The sequence below is a fragment of the Pongo abelii genome, chromosome 1, assembly GCF_028885655.2.
Source record: "Pongo abelii isolate AG06213 chromosome 1, NHGRI_mPonAbe1-v2.0_pri, whole genome shotgun sequence".
NCBI lineage: Eukaryota > Metazoa > Chordata > Mammalia > Primates > Hominidae > Pongo > Pongo abelii.
Genome location: NC_071985.2, coordinates 63,407,321 through 63,427,151, shown reverse-complemented (window position 1 = coordinate 63,427,151; position 19,831 = coordinate 63,407,321). Strand labels below are relative to the sequence as shown.

The window sequence follows — 19,831 nt, the reverse complement described above, 5'->3', positions numbered from 1 at the left end:
CCTACAAAGGACATGAACTCATCATTTTTTATGTGAGTACACTTTTTAAAGCTACATCATCATCTCCCCATTCTTATTATTCTGATGTTAGTGGATTTGCGATTCACATTTAGATATGTACATAATTGAAACATTCATATTAGCTTCGGGTTCCAGCAATTCTCCTGCCTCAGCTTCCCGAGTAGCTGAGATTACAGGTGCCCACCACCACGCCTGGCTAATTTTTGTATTTTTAGTAGAGACAGGGTTTCATCATGTTGGCCAGGCTGGGCTGGAACTCCTAACCTCAGGTGATCCACCCACCTCGGCCTCCCAAAGTGCTGGGATTATAGGCATGAGCCACCGCGCCCAGCCCACATTAGCTTTTGAAGGGAATATTTTTATGTTCATAGGAAAAAAAGCATAGCTCCTCTATATAACCAACTTCTTTTAGTACTACTGATAGCTAGTATATTAAGTTTGATGGACTAATTATAATCTTTTTTTTATATTCCTAGTATGCTGGGTTCTATGATTGGCAGGTTTAATATTTATCCTTCTCGTAATTCACAACCCTAAAGTTCCACTTGCTAATAATTTATAATTTTGCTGGAACATGAATTTGAATCTTACATGCAACAATTGGATTGAGAGTTTTGGGAGGGCAGTATGTGGGACCTGTTCACATAGTCCATCAGTCTAGCAGCCCCATCTCAGTGTGGCTTTGTTTTTGCAATTTGACTTTGAGTTTGTGGTAACTCCTGTGGTGTAAATCATTGCTTCACTTTCTGATCAACAGTGTATATTATAGCTGCATTGCAGGTTTCAGGATTTTCAGGGTATGGGGATGTATCCACCATTATTGTTAAAGATCTACCTTATCAGACACATTAGTACACTCTTCTATTTAAAAATCCTCTGTAAAAGTGGTATTATATGGCTATCCTGGTATTCTTTCATATTGTTAGTACTTTGAAATTTTTGCTGATGTTCAATTAGTAAAATTAATGGCCCCTAACAGCAGTTGTACTGTTCCTTTGTTAAACTTGATACATTTAGAAGTTAATGTTAAAGCCTAATCCTAAACTTTTAAAAGGTGAAAAAGTTTTTACTAGTAATTGGGTGGCCTTGGGACCTGTGTGAAGAGCATAGACTGTAGTTTGGTGGAAAGAGCAAAGACTTTGAAGTTCTCGGATTCTGTGTCTATTCTGCTCCTAGCAGAGTGACCTCAGGCAAATGACTTTATAGGCATTGTCTGTCTGTCTTTTCTTTTCTTTTTTCTTTTCTTTCTTTCTTTCTTTCTCTTTCTTTCTTTCTTTCTTTCTTTCTCTTTCTTTTCTTTCTTTCTTTTTCTTTCTCTCTCTCTCTCTCCTTCCTTCCTTCCTCTTTCTTTTTCTTTCTCCTTCCTTCTTTGTCTCATCCCGTCCCGTCCCTTCCCTCCCCTCCCTTCCCCTCCCCTCCCTTCCCTCCCCTCCCCTCCCCTCCCCTCCCTTCCCTCCCTCCTTCCCTCTCTTTCTTTCTATGATCACATAGTTTTTGACATTCTTTTAATGTATCACATTATTAATTTTTGTATGTTGGATCATTCTTGAATCTCTGGAGTAAACCCCACTTGATTACGATGTATTATCTTTTTGATGTACTGTTGCATTTGGTTTGCTAGTATTTTGTTGAGAATTTTTGTGTCTGTGTTCATCAGGGATATTGTTGTGTAGTTTTCTTTTTTTGTGTCTTTGTTTGGTTTTGGTATTAAGGTTATGCTGATCTCATACAATGAGTTAAGAGTTCTCTGTGCTTCATTTTTTTGTAATAGTTTGAGAATAATTGGTATTATTTCTTTTTTAAAGGTTCAGTATAATTCATTGGTAAAACCATCCAGTGTTGGAGTTTTCTTTGGAGATTTTTCATTACTGATTCAATCATGTGATTTTTTATCAGTCTGTTCAGGTTTTCTATTTCTTCTTGTTTTCTGTCTTTTTTTCTCTCTCTTTTTTTTTCTTCTTCCTTTCTTTCTGCGAAGACTTTGAAGTTCTCTGGTTCTGTGTCTATTCTGCTGCTAGCAGAGTAACCTCAGACAAATAACTCTATAGGCATCCTATTCTCTTTCTTTCTTTCTTTCCTTTCTTTCTCTCTTCTTTTCCCTCCCTCCCTCCTTCCCTTCCTTCCTTCCTTTGTTTCTTTCCTTCTCTCCTCTCTTCCTTTCTCCTCTCCTCTTCCTCTCTACTTCCTCTCCTTTCCTTTTCCTTTTCCTTTTCTCTCTCCTTTCTTCCTTTCTTCCTTCCTTTCTTCCTTCTTTTTTTTAATGAGAGACAGGGCCTCTCTCTGTCACCCAGCCTGGAATACAATAATGCAGTTATAGCTCACTGCAGCCTTTGAACTCTTGGTCCTAAGTGATCCTCCTGCCTCAGCCTCCTGAGTAGCTGGGGCTACAGGCAAGGGCCACCACGCCTGGCTAATTTTTTTTTTTTTTTTGCTTTTTTGTAGAGACAAGAGTCTTTGCTATGTTGCCCAGGCTGTAGTCCTGTGGCTGTGCACAGGTATGATCATAGCTAAATACAGCTTTGAACTCCTGGCTGTAAGGGATCCTCCTCCCTCAGCCTCCCAGGTAGCTGAGACTACAGGCGCACAGCAGTATGCCTGGGTAATCTTTTAATTTTTACTTTTTTGTAGAGGTGGGGCCTTGTTATGTTGTCCAGGTGGTCTCAAACTCCTGGCCCCAAGCAGTCCTCCCAAAGCACTGGGAATTATAGGCATGAGCCACTATGAATGGCCCCATTTTCTTATATATAAAATAGGAATTATGGTACCTACTTTTTGAGGCTGCAAGATTAAATGAGATGATGTTTGTAAGGCCCCTAATAAAATTGGTGTAAGCCAAGCCCTCAAGTGGTATTGATACCATGTTGGAGATGATAGAGGAGAACAACTTATGTTAATTGTCTTTAAAATGCCTTAACTTCAATTTTTGGGAAATTTAGCATATTTCGGACAGAAATAAGATGTAAATATATGTTCAACACTTTAGTAACAGGATAATTATTCCAACAACATATTAGTTGATCTTAGGTATCAAGATAAAAGACTACATTGTAAGTGTGATAATATAAATAAATGTAAATTCTTTAAAAAAATTTTTTAATTTTTAACTTTTGTGGATACATAGTAGGTATATATATATTTATGAGGTATATGAGATGTTTTGATACAATCATGTGATATAAAATAATCATCATGGAGAATGAGTTATCCATCCCCTCAAGTATAAATAAATGTAAATTCTGATGTTGAATTTATACACCAAATTGTTAGATTTTAGATTTTGTCCTCATTTTACTTAGCTTATTTTTCTTATATACTGGTAAGATCTTATAGATGCTGTAATATAGTAAAATGTAGAATGTATGCCATAAAATTAACCTGAATTAGAGTATTTTTGCATGCATGAGGAAGTCTGTTAAGGACATAATAACTTTATATATCTAATCTCTAAACTAAACCTAGGCTTTTAATTTTGGCTATCCAGATAAAAGAACTTAGTATTTCAATGTCAGTTTAAAAAAAAAAAACAAAAAAAAAAACTCCAGTTAAGCCTTGCACTTGTTGTGATCTTCCTCTTTGATTCCTCTTAAGATACAGCCTAAGCCTTCTTCACTGTTATAAGTCTTCATTTGATCCTGCTCCACTTACTCTCATAGATGACCTACTCATTGTGAAAATGGAGGTCATCAGTTATGAAACCTCTTACCTTTGCACATCCTTACATCAGTATCCTCTGTACCACTCCACTGTCTTCCCAGAGCATTTGTAATCCTCTTTGCCTATGCCCATGATTCCACTCTCTGAATGGCACTTCTCCTATCCCTTTATGCAGATGTCCTCTTATCCTTTAAGCTTCAGCTCTGCTATCACCTATTCTAAAAAAATTTCTATAAAAAATAAATACATAAATAACTTAAAAGGTTCTGTACTACTCTGATACCAGCTAGGTCATTTAACCAATAGAAACCCAATTCTTATTATATTGGCTTAATGTTAAAATTTTTTTGTTTTGACTTTATTCAGATAATGTTGAACTAGATACTGTGACATGAACATATTCCTAAAGGATTCTGCTTTGGAATGCTTTTTGAGATGTGTCTTTTCCAAAAGATTTCTCCTCCCATTCAAACCTCAGACTAACAGAAAACGAGTCTTACTTAGATACTAAATTGCTAATTTAACTTCTTAATTTGAAAGTTGTAGTGCTTTTTCTTTTTAATGAGTAATTTAAATTTATTGGAACCAGTTATTTAACGTTTGATTTTGTTTTTAGCTTGTTATGTTTCAGATAGACCAAGAATTGATGTAGTTTGAAATGGTTTTAAAATTTTGCATGCCAATTGCACATGCACATTATAGTCATTTTTGAGTTTTTACTTAATCTGTTTCAAGTAACTGTGGCCCAAAATAAAATAATATAGTCCTAATTTCAATGTGTGGACAATTTTCGTGCTGCAGTACAAATTGCAGTAATATTCTTCTACAGCTAGGAGGCAGTCTGGTCAAAGAGTAAAATTTCTCTCCCAGTTCTCATGTGCAAACAAGATAATACGCAGAATCTGGAAGGAACACGTAGTTTAAGCCATTGCATTTCCTGTGACACTTAAGGCATTGTTCGTCATCTTCTGTTTGTAATTATGTAAAGTTACCACTAGTTTCTTGACAATGAAGTCTAGGTTACTATTAAAGTAAGCCCTAGTTTTCTACTTGATCTTTACATTAGTAACTTTTTAATCATATCTGTTGCTGAAAGAGGTCATTCTTTTCACAAAATTTCTATCTTTCTGATAGTTCATAAGAATCGTAGCATTTAACTAAAAAGTAATTATTTATTTACATGCAACAGTGACTATGTTAGAAATTAGGGGAAATAATATATTCTAGTTTGTAAGTATTCACAGAAGAATGAGGTATTTATTATTTATTTAGATTTATTTATTTCTAAAAATGATTTAAGGCTTTTTACAAAGAAGCATAAGTAAACAAGTGAAAATAAATATTAGTAATAAAGAGTCAAAGGGAAGGTAAAAAAAGAAAGCAAAAATGGGGGTGGTAGTGAGATAGGTACACAAAACTGTATGTATGACTAGATGTCCTAAACATGCTTGATATAGGAAGGGGGCTACATCTAGTAAGATGAAATTCATGGGGAGATTAATACAAAAATGTATTCTATCAGATCCTGTGCACTTCATATAAGGCGGCCAGTAATTTGGCTCCAAACTTGGGTGAAGAAGAGAAAAACCAACTATAAAATGTACAGTGCCTATGAGGTTAAAACAGACAAGAAGGACAATAGTTTCTGACATCAAGGACAAAATTGTCTCTTGAGTGTTCTTCATAGGACAGTGGGTCGTATAAGAATGTGTAATCAACATCTTTACATTGAAGGCAATGATAAGTTTATTTTATTTTTATTTTTATTTTGAGATGGAGTCTCGCTCTGTTGCCCAGGCTGGAGTGCAGTGGTGCGATCTTGGCTCACTGCAACCTCCACCTCCCGGTTCAAGAAATTCTCCTGCCTCAGCCTCCTGAGTAGCTGGGATTACAGGCACCTGCCACCATGCCTGACTAATTTTTGTATTTTTAGTAGAAACGGGGTTCACCATGTTGGCCACGTTGGTCTCCAACTCCCGACCTCAAGTGATCTGCCCACCTCAGCCTCCCAAAGTGCTGGGATTATAGGCATGAGCCACCGCGCCTGGAGATAAGTTTATTTTTCATAGGAGTATCATTTAGGTTCCTTGCAAAGACCAGGGGTTTTGAGGTAAAGTAGAATTTGGTAAGAGCAATTTTGTGCCAGATCAACCAGAAAATGAAAAAATATTGACCTTTTAAGCTTTATTTCTATTAGTTTTTGTATGTACTTCTAAAATATGTATCACTGCTACCAGTGACAAACCTATCTAAATATTGATAATATTTCTTTTCCTTTTAGATTCTGAAAAAGAGTTCCACGTCCTCCCTTATCGAGTCTTTGTTCCCCTTCCTGGATCCACTGTAATGTTGTGTGATTATAAATTTGACGATGAGTCAGCTGAAGAAATCAGGGACCATTTTATGGAGATGTTGGATCACACAATTAAAATAGAAGATTTGGAAATTGCAGAGGAAACAAACACAGGTCATTATATGATGCTATTTAAGAACCTGATTAGATTACAGCTAAGATTTTACCTATGAGATGTCTAGTTTAAATATCATGTCTTTAGATTTTTTTTAAAGCTAGTTCTATTTGACACTTCGAAATATTAACTGAGACATTTAAAAATATATGTTTAATTTCTACATGTTTAGACATTCAGTGAGTATTTCCTGGGAAATTGTACCAAAATTTAAGATACTAAGGTATTTTTCAAGCTTAGCAAGTAGATCTTAATAAAACAAGTTCAGGATTAAGTAGGTAAAATTACAAAGCTTTAAGGTATTTCTTTCAATATAAAGTTTTCTCAAAACTCATTATCTTACTTGGTAAAGCATCATGTCAGAACAGAAAGTTTTAAAACACTAATTTATTAAACATTTTCTCCATATTATTTGCCTTTTTTTTTCATATCCCTTTCATGTAATTGGGATACTAAGCCAAAATGGACAGTTCCAGAAATTAGATTACTTTTATAGAGCATAGATTAGCTTTACTGTCCAGGTTTTGTAACACATTTTTTTTTCCCTAGCCATCACTTTCACATTTGACTTTACACTTCGGAAGACTGTTTTGGTTTTTTTGCTTTCTTTTTGTTTCTAGTGAGTTCAGGGTATAAAAACATGTCTATAAATAAATACGTAAGTTCCTTTTCTGATTTCTTAGTTATTCTTTGCATAGTTAATTCTCCCTTCAGGAATAGGGTGTTTGATTCAGAGTGTGCTTGAGATTATAGCGAGTCAAGTAAGTATTTGATTGGGGAACTTCAAATCTATAGTAAACTGCCTCAGGTTAGTTGCAAACCACCCTTTAGTTTTTCAGCAATACCAGATCACGATGTAGAGCAATAAGCTTGTTTCAGTGGGGAAAATAAAATATTCTAAATTGCCCAATGCCTGATGTTAAAATAAAGAAGCAACTACTTTCTAATCCCATGAAAACTAATATTTTTAAAGATACAACTGTAGCATAGTTCCATGAAAACTAATATTTCTAAAGATATGACTGTAGCAGACGGAAAGTATCTGCTTTTTGAAAGTAGACTGGTAAAAATGTTTACTGGTTTCCAAAATTTATTTTCCTTGGTTAGTGACTGCATTATCTCTGCCAACAAAACTTAGAATCATGAGGACAGGGATTTTTGTTTGTTTTGTTCACTTCTCTGTCGTTAATGCCTAGCAATAGTTCTTGAGCCATTCTGTTGTTGAATAGATCTTATAATGTTGGTAGGATCATTTGAATTGACCTAATTTAACCTCTTAATACTGAAAACTATATTCTTAGCAGATGGGGATTCAGATTCTATTTTTCTTTATTCTAAATACCAATCTGCCTCCCTGTAACCTATTCTTTCAGTAATATGCAGCAATAAAACATGAGTACAACTTCCTCACTGAGACCATGCTTTAAATTTGAGAGCAACTATTATGTTCTAAATATTTCAAAGCCATATATTCTCACCTACCTTAAACTGTTCTTTTTATTACAGTTTCCAGACCACATTTTTTTCTTACCACCTTGTTTGCTTTCCGGTAGATTAGGAATTTTTAACCTGTGGGGTTCAAAACCTTTGGTGTCAGAGCTGAACTTTTAGAAGGTCGACAAACCACTTGAAAGTAACTGTATGATTTTTTTCTGAAGAAAAGTTCTATCGCTTTCAAAGAGTTGGTAATTAAGAAAAATTAAAAATTACTTCTTAAATATACTCTGGTTTGCCTTCCTTGAAATATGTTACCCTGATGAAGCTAATGCTCTAAAAATAATATAGCCATTATTTATATATCTGCCAGGTACAGTTTTAAGAGTCTTACAAATACTAAATTATCATTCCTTATAATAACCCTGTGATGTAACATTATTAATCCTGTTTTCTAGATGAGAGAATTAAGGCTCAGAAAGGCCAGGTAACTTTTCAAAGTTACATTGCTCGTAATGGTGGAGCTGGAATTTAAACTTAGGCAGTTTGGGTTTAGAGTCTGTGCTTCTTTTCTAAAAATTTTGCTTTACTGCCTTTGTGTAGGAGCTAAATAATGAAGTATAGTATGATTATTTTCCCTGATATAGATACATATTTTAGCCTGGCATTCTTCATTCCATCCCTTTAAACATTTTCAAGTGTAAATGGATGATGTTACATTATCTTGGTTTAATTTCATCTAGATTATGTCAATATGATTTCTCATTTGTTGGCTAGAATCTTGGATCTCATTATTTATGTTTATATAAACATAATATAAACAATATATAATGTTTATATATAATATAAACATATACATATATAAAATGTAATATAAACAATTTATGTGTATGTATGTAAACATAAAAATGTTTATATGTGAACGTGTTTATATGTTTATATGAATATGTTTATAAAATATATAATATAAACAATATATAAAACTATATTGTTTTCTTATAAAAATATAAAAATATATCATGTTTATATATAATTTTTCAAATTATTTGTCACATTCTTGTGCATATCACATTCTTAAACTAAGAATGACTAAGGGTAGCACTGTATGCAAAACTTGCCCCATTCACAAGTTACTTTAAAAGTCAGATATAAAAGAATAGGAAGAGAGAGTCATTTCATCTAGGTTTTTAAAATAATTCTTAAAAATATTTCTGTCTTAAGTATTTTTAACTCATTTAATTTCATGTTGTATATTAAACACAGGTATATAGACTAGTTTAAAACTATTTTATTCAGTTCTTTTTAAGTTATATTTTAACAAACAGTTAATAACAGAGGTTTATATTCTTTCTTTACATTGCTAAGACATTAAAAAAAAAATTTAACTTGGGCAACATGGTGAAACCCTGTCTCTACAATAAAAATACAAAAATTAGCTGTAGAGGTTTCAATGGGCCATGTTTACACCACTGCCGTCCAGCCTGGGCGACAGAGTAGGACCCTGTCTCAAAAAAAAAAAAAAAAAAAAAATTAAGTAGCTTCAACCACTGTAATGTATTCCTAAGAGGTAACTATGGCAACCTGGCATGACAGCCTCCCAAAACCAAAACTAAAACCCAATAAATTCAAATTCTTATGAAACCGTTACATGTGCATTTCAGCAAACTCTGTTGAAAGAGCAAAAAGGGCCTTTGCCTCTCTTGCTTACTGTTGTGTTTCTAGCACTTTACTAAGAGCTTAGCCTTAGCACGTCATAGGTATTCAGTAGATATTTGTTGACTGAATAAATTATTTATTTTGTCCTATGGATTGGAGTCCAAAGAACAACAAAATGCTGATCTTGTCTTCAAGGAGCTAAGTAGATTTTTGTTTGTTTGTTTGTTTGTTTTTTGAGACGGAGTCTCACTCTGTCTCCCAAGCTGGATTGCAATGTTGCATTCTCAGCTCACTGCAACCTCTGCCTCCTGGGTTCAAACGATTCTCCTGCCTCAGCCTCATTGAGTAGCTGGGATTACAGGCACGTGCCACCAAGCCCAGCTAATTTTTATATTGTTAATAGAGATGAGGTTTCACCATGTTGGTCAGGCTGTTCTCTAACTCCTGACCTCGTGATCCGCCCACCTCAGCCTCCCAAAGTGCTGGGATTACAGGTATTAGTCACCATGGCTAGCCAATAGAGTTTTTTTTAAAATGTCTGTGTAGATAACTATGTTTTTACTAATTTCAGACTAGTTCAGACTAGGTAAACTCCTTCACTAAACTTTCTTGTAGTTCCTTCTTCTATGCTGTTCTTCTATAATACTTTACATACTTGTAATTAGTTAAATCATCAATTGCATATTTAATGTTGATCTTTCACATTAGACTATAAGATTTTTGAGAGTAAGTAGAGTATTTATTTATCTGTACCTAAAACATGGTAGGTGTTCCTAAGTATCCGTTACTGATTCATAAATACTGAATAAATGATTCTTAGGAAACTACAGTACTTCTTGTTTTCACATTTATTTCATACTTGAGAAATTATTAGCTTATGCCTGTACAGACAAGGTTTTTAAGGTTTGTGTAGTATAGTATACTGAACATGTTGAAGGTTTAAAAAGGCTATAATATTCATAGCTGTGTGGCTCAGTAGTTCAGAACATTTTCAGGAGTTTTGAACATTAAAGACATGAAATTATGTCTTTTATATGAAAATATGTAGCACTAGTTGTTGCCCCAGAAATTTTAATCTAGTTTACAGCGTTTAGTATGTCTATTTATCAGATGTTTATTAAGCTTATGCTCTGTTCAAGACAATATAATAGATATGAATCAATAACTTGATTCCTTTCCTTTAGAAGCCTAGAGGAAAGATAGAATGTAAATGGGTGATTAGTTATACAGAGAATGTAGTAAGGTCCTAAGAGTACCTAAGAACTCCATCAAGATTAGTGATCAGAATTTTAGGGTCTCCAGTGATTTGGTTAATAATTTAATCAGAAAAAAGTCTCTATTATAGGCATTAGCAGTGATCTGTAATATACAGTAACAAAGTTTTGGCATTCCTGTATTAAAATTTTAGTGGGCTGGGCGCAGTGGCTCACGCCTATAGTCCCAGCACTTTGGGAGGCCAAGGTGGGTGGATCACCTGAGGTCGGTAGTTCAAGACCAGCCTGACCAACATGGAGAAACCCCGTCTCTACTAAAAATACAAAGTTAGCCAGGCATGGTGAGGCATGCCTGTAAACCCAGCTACTCAGGAGGCTGAGGCAGGAGAATCACTTGAACCCGGAAGGCGGAGGTTGTGGTGAGCCAAGATCGTGCCATTGCACTCCAGTCTAGGCAACAAGAGCGAAACTCCGTCTCAAAAAAAAAGAGTTAGTAAATTATTTCCCTTTTTTAATTCTTTATTATAATGTTGAGTATCCCTAATCTGAAAATCTAAAATTTGAAGTGCTCCAAAATTTGAACCTTTTTGAGCACCGATATGATGCTCAAAGGAAATGTTCATTAGAGCATTTCAGATTTTGGATTTTTGGATTAGGAATGCTAAGCTGGTGTACTGCACATATTTCAGAATTCAAAAAAATGTGAAATCTGAAACACTTATGGTCCCAAGCATTTTGGACGAGGAATACTCAACCTGTACTGCTTTTATGTTTCACTTCAACTGAAAGGTCACTGAAAGCACACACCAGTTTTATAAATTGAGGCTCTGTAATATACAGTGTATGATCCCACTTGTATTGAAAGTTTCATAGTTTCGAATGATGTTTGCTTTTGCAAATAAATCAAAGTTTTAATTTTAGCCTCAAAACAATATACTTTTTATCCATTATTGTCAGATATAAATGCTATTCTCTAATGAATAGTTTTTATTTATATATATAGTAAATATATTTTAATCCTCTTTCTTGGGTTCCCTCAGTAAGCTTTATCATTAGCATTATTTGTACCTTGTGAAATATTAGCATGAACCAGTAAATATGAAATACCTTAAAATAACATAAAAATCTGAGATAATATATAAATATTAATACATATGTCTGATTTGTGGATTTTAACTTTCATAAACCTTTAATATTAAAACTTAGTTACATGCTTCACACTGTATTTAAAAATTATTTACTGTCTATATTTCTCTTTTTTATGCTGACAGTCTAGTATAGAGATGGATTAACAGTAGGAAGAGTTTAATATTACAAGAACAAAGGAAGCAAAACAGCAATTTGGAAAGTTTAGGTGTGTATACTTACATGTATGCCATATTAAAATCATGGTTTCTAGATGATATTACACATTTTTCTAATATTGTATGATGTATTGAAGATACTTCAGTATGGTAGGTATGATCCTTTCAGGACTCTGCCCTGTTTTTGAAACTTACATGGATCTCAAGTGAGTGACTGAGTGAGTGAGTGATGTCTATTCTTGGTTGCCTATTATGTATTAGGATTCTACAGATAAAATATGTAGACCTGACTCTCAAGAAGCCCACAGTGCAATGGGAAATACAAAGAAATGAGTTATTTCAAAACAAGGTGGCCCATGTGCTGTAATATGCTGATCCCTGGTTTTATTATTAATATCTAATTATTTGAAATTATTAATTGCTGAAACCACTAATAATTCTATAACAAGAATGAACAGAGAAGAGTCAGAACTCTTAGCAGAGGCACTATCTCTGTAAGGCATTCAGGGAAAGCTTCTTAGAGTAGGTGACATTTGAGTTCATTTTGAAGGATGAATACAAATAAAAGTAGCTTTTTAGGAATTGAACATTGGTATGAGATGTATTACAACCAAGAATATGACTTACCTAGAAGTATAAGTTTCATCAAGCATTTGTTAAATTGGAAGGAATGATGTAGTATTTCTGCATATTTATTATAAAGAACACATTCCCAAATAATAGAATAGAGTAAAAACATACATTTTAATAGAAAAATTAAGTGCTTTTACATAAACATCCTATTTTTTTTAGAATTATATGCACTTATTCACTCATTTACTCATTTATTCATTTACTCAAAGATAGTAGATGCCATAATTTTATGAAGATAATGTCCAGGAGTCCAGGCCTGCCACTTAAAACTAACCTTAAAGAAGTCCCCTCTGAGTCCTAGATTTTGTTGGGGTTGATGTGAGAATTTGGTAAAACTGTTAGGGAAAATACTTTCTAAACAGAAAGAGATATATAAATGGAGGATGATATTAACACATTATTAGGCTTTTAAATACTGAACCTCTGACTTGTAATGAAAAATATTAATGTTAAAGTATGAAAATGTCTTATAATATGTACAAGTTGTCCTAAATATTTGAAATTAGAGTTTCCATATAAAATAAACCATAAGAAAATGGAGCTCAAATGTTCAAATTCAAAAATTGGAATCAATTACTACACATTTAGGAACATTAAATTTGCTATAAACATTTTGCTTTGTCTTCTAAGTATTTAACATTACAGGTTGAGTATCCCTAATCTGAAAGTCTGAAATACAAAATGCTCCAAAATTAGAAACTTTTTGAGCACCAACATGATGCTCAAAGGAAATATACTCATTAGAACATTTTGGGTTTTGGATTTCAGATTAGGGATGCTCAACCAGTAAGTATAATGCAAATAATCCAAAACTTGAAAAAAAAAATCATTTCAGGTAAAGGATGCTCAACTTGTATTATTTACCTGATTATTACTTATTTCTGTTCTATAGTATAGTTGCCCAAGTAGTTGCTATGTTTAAAATACATATTTGCCAAGTAAGTGTCTTAAAATAACATACTTTTAAATGACTTAAGAGATGAAGAACAATTTGTCAAAATGACTCACTTGAGGTGAGGGATAACTATGGCTTTAAAATTTCTTAGCTGTGTTAGTCATCTCCTAGTAGACGTTAACTTGATAATTTCAATGTACTTTTATCAACAGTACCATCTAAAAAAATTTGAAGTCATACCTTTAAAATCCGGTGAACCTCATCTTTGCCAATATCAGAGCTGAAATTAATTTTTGTCATTTGGTTAAACATTGACAATTATAAAGGAAAAATGAGTAATACTGAAGATATAATTTTATGGCTACATCGCTGACTATAATGATACAGTAATTTAGGAATTAGGGATAGGAAGAACACAGGCAACTAAGGAGTTCAAGTCTTAACATTTCATTTTAAGCTTCTAAATAGTTCTGCCTACCTATCAGCAGCTTGGAATGAAATCTGAACACGTCTGCAACTTTTGCATGCATTCACACCCCTTGTTTTTTCTCTCTTTTTGACAGCTGCTCAAGAATACTCTTAACATGATCAATTTTCAATTTGTCTGAATTTAAAATTACTTGGTTTTAAGGAATGGTTGAGATCTAATGTTCTATTGAATCACTGTTATTTTCATTTAAATTTCTTGTAATATATTAAAATATTTGTTGGTGAAGTAACACAGTGCCTGAGATTTGGTTTAAAAATCCTACAAGCCCCCACCAAAAATAAACAGACAAATAAATTGCTGTGATAAGGCCTTATTCATTATTGAAAAACATTCTGCTTCAGTAAAATTATCTCAAATTTGTATCAAACCTCATGATTTTATATGACAGATTTAAAAATGGAAATAGGGCAATGGAATGTCTTTTATGAAAGTAAATTATTTGCGCAGAGTACGATCTTCTAGAGCATGATCTTCATATGTAATAATTCAATATTAAATATATAAGTAATATATTATGACAACTAAAACAATTTTGTTTTTTTGTATGCAAGTATTCAAGTAATAAATTTCCTATAGCAAACAGGTATAATTCATACCATCCATTATTTTTGTTTGTTATCTGATATAAGGATTTTATTGGTCCAAATATGGGGGAAAAAAAAAACACCTTTTTTTTTTTTTTTTTTTTGAGACAGAGTCTTGCTCTGTTGCCCAGGCTGGAGTGCACTGGCACTATCTTGGCTCACTGCAAGCTCTGCCTCCTGGGTTCACGCCATTCTCTTGCGTCAGCCTCCTGAGTAGCTGGGCCTACAGGTGCCTGCCACCATACCCGGCTAATTTTTTTGTATTTTTAGTAGAGACAGGGTTTCACCATGTTAGCCAGGATGATCTCGATCTCCTGACCTGGTGACCTGCCTGCCTCGGCCTCCCAAAGTTCTGGGATTACAAGCATGAGCCGCCGCTTCCGGCCAAAAAATACCTTTTTAACAGAGATATTTGCTCATAGAAGAGCCGAAGTTTGTTTTTGTTTTTATTTAATGTAAAATTGTATTAGCCATTCAACTTTTAGACCTATGGACTGAAGTTGGAAGAAATTTTAAATTACTGGGCTACTATAGTCTAGAACTGAGGTATTATAGCCCTTGAGAAAACTAGAAACTGGAAATATAGAAGACTAGATATTCCTAGAGACAGTTCATAAGAATTTGTTGTTCTTTGTGACTGGTTTGATGTGAGAATAGAAAAAAAAAGGGGGAGGGTTTTTTGTTGTTTGTTTTTAAAGTATTTTAGTTATATGCTTGAAGAAGAAAAAGAAGAATAGTGGTGCCCTTATTTCTAATAAGATAGTTACTAGGAATTATTTATGAAAATCATAAACTTTTCTTTATGAGAAATTAATGAGAAGTAGGTAATTTTTTTTCTTTTTCATCCATTTTAGTATCATAGAAACCTATTTCAGTAAGTTTATATGTCATTCTTTTGAGCTTGTGCTGCTATATTGGGGTGCAAAGATGTCTATTAGAACATTGTAAATTCAACAATAGGCTATTTTACTTTAAACAGTAATATTTACTATCTCTCTTGAGTTCTCTCTCTCTTTTTTGGGGGGGTAAGGGTAAATAAACAGATAAATCTAAAGTAGTTGTTTTCATAATCTGGTTCCCTGGAGTTCTATAGAGTAGCATTCTTCTGTCACCTCTAGGATGGAAGAAAGAAGCTGGTCTGACTCCAGGAGTCCTCCTCCCAGCTTCAGCCTGGGTAGCATACTTTCATCTTTTTTACACACTGGGAATTTCTGTCAGATTTTCTTTGTTTTCATAGGATTCTTCAGTCCTAGGGGAAAAAAACAGAAAACTATTAGCCTGTGTGGTCTCTGAGGATGTTATCAGTTCACACACTTTCATTCAGCATTAAATAAATTCGGATAGGCCAACCTGCATAAATTGCTGTCAGCATAATGAAGTAGAAAGAGAACTTGTGTCCAAATCATCAGTCAAATGCCTGTGATGGTCAAAATGCACTTTAACTTCCCAGGTTACATTTTCCATTTGTAAAATGCGATGATGTCCTTGCGTTGCTTACCATTCAGAGTTGTTTTAAGGTCAAATTTTTTATCATAGTTTAAATTTCAAGTTGGATCAAGAGTCAGCAAACTTTTTTTTTGTACAAATAAATATTTTAGGCTTTGTGAGCCACGTAAGGTCTCTTTCACATTCTTTTTTTTTTTTACAGTCTTTTAAAAATATGAAAAATAGATTTTTAGTTTAAGAGCTTTTACAAAAATAGGTCATGAGCCAGAGGCCCATGTACTGCAACATGCTGGTCAGTGGTTTTATTATTAATATCTAATTATTTGAAATTATTAATTGCTAAAACCACCAATAATGATATAAATTAGGCTGGGCATGGTAGCTCACACCTATAATCCCAGCACTTTGGGAGGCCGAGGCAGGCAGATCACTTGTGGTCAGGAGTTCGAGACCAGCCTGGCCAACATGGTGAAATCCCGTCTCTACTAAAAATACAAAAAATTAGGCCAGGTGTGATGGCTCATGGCTGTAATCCCAGCACTTTGGGAGGCCAAGGTGGGCAGATTACCTGAGGTCAGGAGTTGGGGACCAGCCTGGCCAACATGGCAAAACCCCATCTTTACTAAAAATACAAAAGTCGGGCATAGTGGTGCACTCCTGTAGTCCCAGCTACACGGGAGGCTGAGGTGGGAGAATTGCTTGAACCTGGAAGGTGGAGGTTGCAGTGAGCCGAGATCACGTCATTGCACTCCAGCCTAGGTGACAGAGCAAGACTCTGTCTCAAATAAATAAATTAAATTAAATTAAAATGCAAAAATTAGCCAGGCGTGGTGGCAGGTGGCTGTAATCCCAGCTACTCAGGAGGTTGAGGCAGGAGAATCACTTGAACCTGGGAGGCAGAGGTTGCACTGAGCTGAGATCATGCCACCGCACTCCAGCGGTGACACAGTAGGATTCTGTCTCAAAAAAAAAAAAAATGTAAATTAATCTCAAGAGTGAAGTTTACTCTGCTATGAATTTTGGTATAAATTTATCTCTACTACTATATAGTAAACAAATTATTATTATTGTTATTTTTTTTTGAGACAGAGTCTCGCTCTTTCACCCAGGCTGGAGTGCAGTGGTGTAATCTCGGCTCACTGTAACCTCCGTCTCCTGAGTTCAAGCAATTCTCCTGCCTTAGCCTCCCAAGTAGCTGCGAGTACAGGTGCATGCCACCACACCCGTCTAATTTTTGTATTTTAGTAGAGACAAGGTTTCACTGTGTTGCCCAGGCTGGTCTTGAACTCCTGAGCTCAGGCACTCTGCCCGCCTCAGCCTCCCAAAGTGCTGGGATTACAGGCATCAGCCACCACGCCTGGCCAACAAATTATAATTTTTGAAAGTCATTCAGAACTGGCTGTGTGGCCCTCTGGTTTAGTTCAATGATAAAGCTACATTGTTTTGAAAACTGTTAATTTGACATATATTCTATTAAATTTAATTCACCTACAATTGATAATGAACAAATTCATTATGTTATATAGAAAACAAGTAGAATGAAAATGGTGTTGATTGTATAGTTTTTTATAATGTTCTTTAAAGCTCAGTTTCATGTGTTAATCCTTATTTTATGTGGAATTTATTATTATTTTACTCTTTCAGCTTGTATGAGTTCCTCTATGAATAGTCGAGCTTCATTGGACAACACAGATGATGAACAACCAAAACAACCAATTAAAACTACAATGTTATTGAAAATTCAGCAAAACATAGGTATTTAATTTTACTTATTTTATAACACTGAAAACATATTTAGATTTGAGTTTTCTTGTTACTTTAAGATCTTTGTACTTCATTTCTCTTTCTTAAGATTGCTAGACTTAACAGTATTTATTGGGTATTATGGAAAGTGCCAGGCCCTAGAGATAGGAGATTTATAATTCATACATTGTCATCTAAGTGCCCTCAAAGATGACACATCCTATTAATTTTTAAAACGTTCTTTAAAGAAAAAGATGGAGAGTTTTGGGAATCAGTTAGTATAGTAAGGCTAATGTTTTACAAACTGGTGTTCCTAGAATTACTGTTGCAGGAGATTTTGATATATGTTCTATGACAAACAACGTCAAATTTAAGTCAGGAATTTTATAATGTATTTTTATATTTTAAAGGCTGTAAGAATTACTTTAACATTTTTCAGACTTTTTGAACAAGGAATATGCAGACTATTGTTTAGTGGAGTAACAATTTGAGAAATACTAAGTTTTCAGACTTCTGACTGAGAGTTAGGAGCCAGAAGATTTAATTGTAGTTCTTGTCATTCATTAGATAAATTTAATTAATTTTTATGTACGTGTGTGTGTCTGTCTGTCTGTCTGGACTGCTATGGTCAGTTTCTTTCTTTAGCTTACTATAATCAGAAAAAAATAAAAGTTACAACTTAGATGTACTAATTCTTAGATTTTATAATGGTCGAACATGGACTTCTGCAGTTTTCAATAGCTACACAAGTTACACAAGTGGCTTTACATTATAATAATTGAGAACTACCGCCTACTGGAGCTGCCATTTTCTTTTAACCTGCGTGGCATAAGACAGCTGGTATGCCAATATAAATATTTATATAAGCCCCTTAAAGTGTTTGTTATTTTTTCTCTTAGATACGTCTCAGTGTATATGTGTGCAAGAGAGATACTTTGTCCAACATTCGAAATCTAGTTTTTCAACTAATTGCTGTATTTTTCTCTAAGATGTTGCTGCCTTTTAGTATATACATATGTATGTCTATGTATGATTGTGTGTTTGTGTATTGTTGTTTTTTAGGCCCATCAGTTACCCACATTTCAGAGCCTAGGATTAGTTTGGCCTTTCTTTTGCTCATTCCATTTTCATTTGTTCTGTGTTTGTTTTACTTTTAGGTGTGATTGCAGCATTTACAGTTGCAGTCCTTGCTGCGGGTATCTCCTTTCATTACTTCAGTGATTAGGGTGAGGCACAAAGAGTTTCTTGATCATCCAGAGAACATTGACAGACAATTATGAATAATAAAGATGTTAACAATCCATCTGTATTTAAAGCAGTAGCAGCCAGATCTGCTGCCATGATGCCTATGTGGTGTGTTTCTGATTAAAATGAAATCACAAGCTGCCTTGTTTAGCCTGCTTTACATTGTAGGTGGCCCGCATTTTCCAGAAATAACGTTATGCATCTATATGGAAGCTGCATGTAACAAATCATTATTATCTATTTTTTAAAAGCTTCAAAATGTTGGGATATGATCATAGATTTTAGTCTTACTAATCTGAATCACATATTAATCAGGACATTAAAAACTTGAACAGAGGCATGATGGCTCACACCTATAATCCTAACGCTTTGGGAGGCTGAGGTAGGAGGATCACCTGGGGCCAGGAGGGAGTTGGAGACCAGCCTGGATGACATAATGAGATTCTGTCTCTACTGGAAAAAAAAACATTAGCTGGACATGGTGGCATGCAGCTCTAGTCCCAACTACTTGGAGGCTGAAGCAGGAAGATCACTTGAGCCCAGGAGTTTGAGGCTGCAGCAAGCTATGATCACACCACTGTACTCCAGCCTGGGTGACAAAATGAGACCTTGTCTCTAAAATAAATAAGCAAATTAAAAAAATAAAAGAATAGTAATTTGAACAGTCAATGTTGATGCAACGTCTTAATAATAGAGCACCAGAAAAATTTGTACCAAGTGAGACAACAACCTTAGGATAAGTTCATCCTCTAAGAGAGCTTTCTAATGTACACTCAGTTCCTATGTACTGTGTGTTTTGTTCTGATCAAGGGGTAGGGAACCTTTCCAGAGAAGTCCCATTAGTAAGAAATGACATAAAATATATGCTTTCTCAGGTTACTGTATAACTGTTTTAATATATTTAATATATAAAATTAAGACTTTTGCTTCCAGCAAGTATGTTAGACTAGATATTATAAAACAACTAGATCCTGAATAAAATCTACTTTTGAATAGGTTCACCGGAAGTAGGAGAACTTTCAAGAACCATACTTCAACCTTTCC

At 34.4% G+C, this 19,831-nt stretch overlaps 1 pseudogene across 1 annotated transcript in view; it reads left to right on the top strand.

Moving 5' to 3' along the window:
* C1orf27P (chromosome 1 open reading frame 27 pseudogene) overlaps positions 1 to 19,243 on the top strand; it is a pseudogene marked incomplete at its 5' end in the record, with an annotated part of 43,222 nt that extends 23,979 nt beyond the window's left edge. Inside the window, 3 exon segments of the transcript NR_024161.1 lie at positions 5,957 to 6,142; positions 17,444 to 17,554; positions 18,700 to 19,243. The product of NR_024161.1 is annotated as a chromosome 1 open reading frame 27 pseudogene (transcript).
* Positions 19,244 to 19,831: the final 588 nt, after the last annotated feature.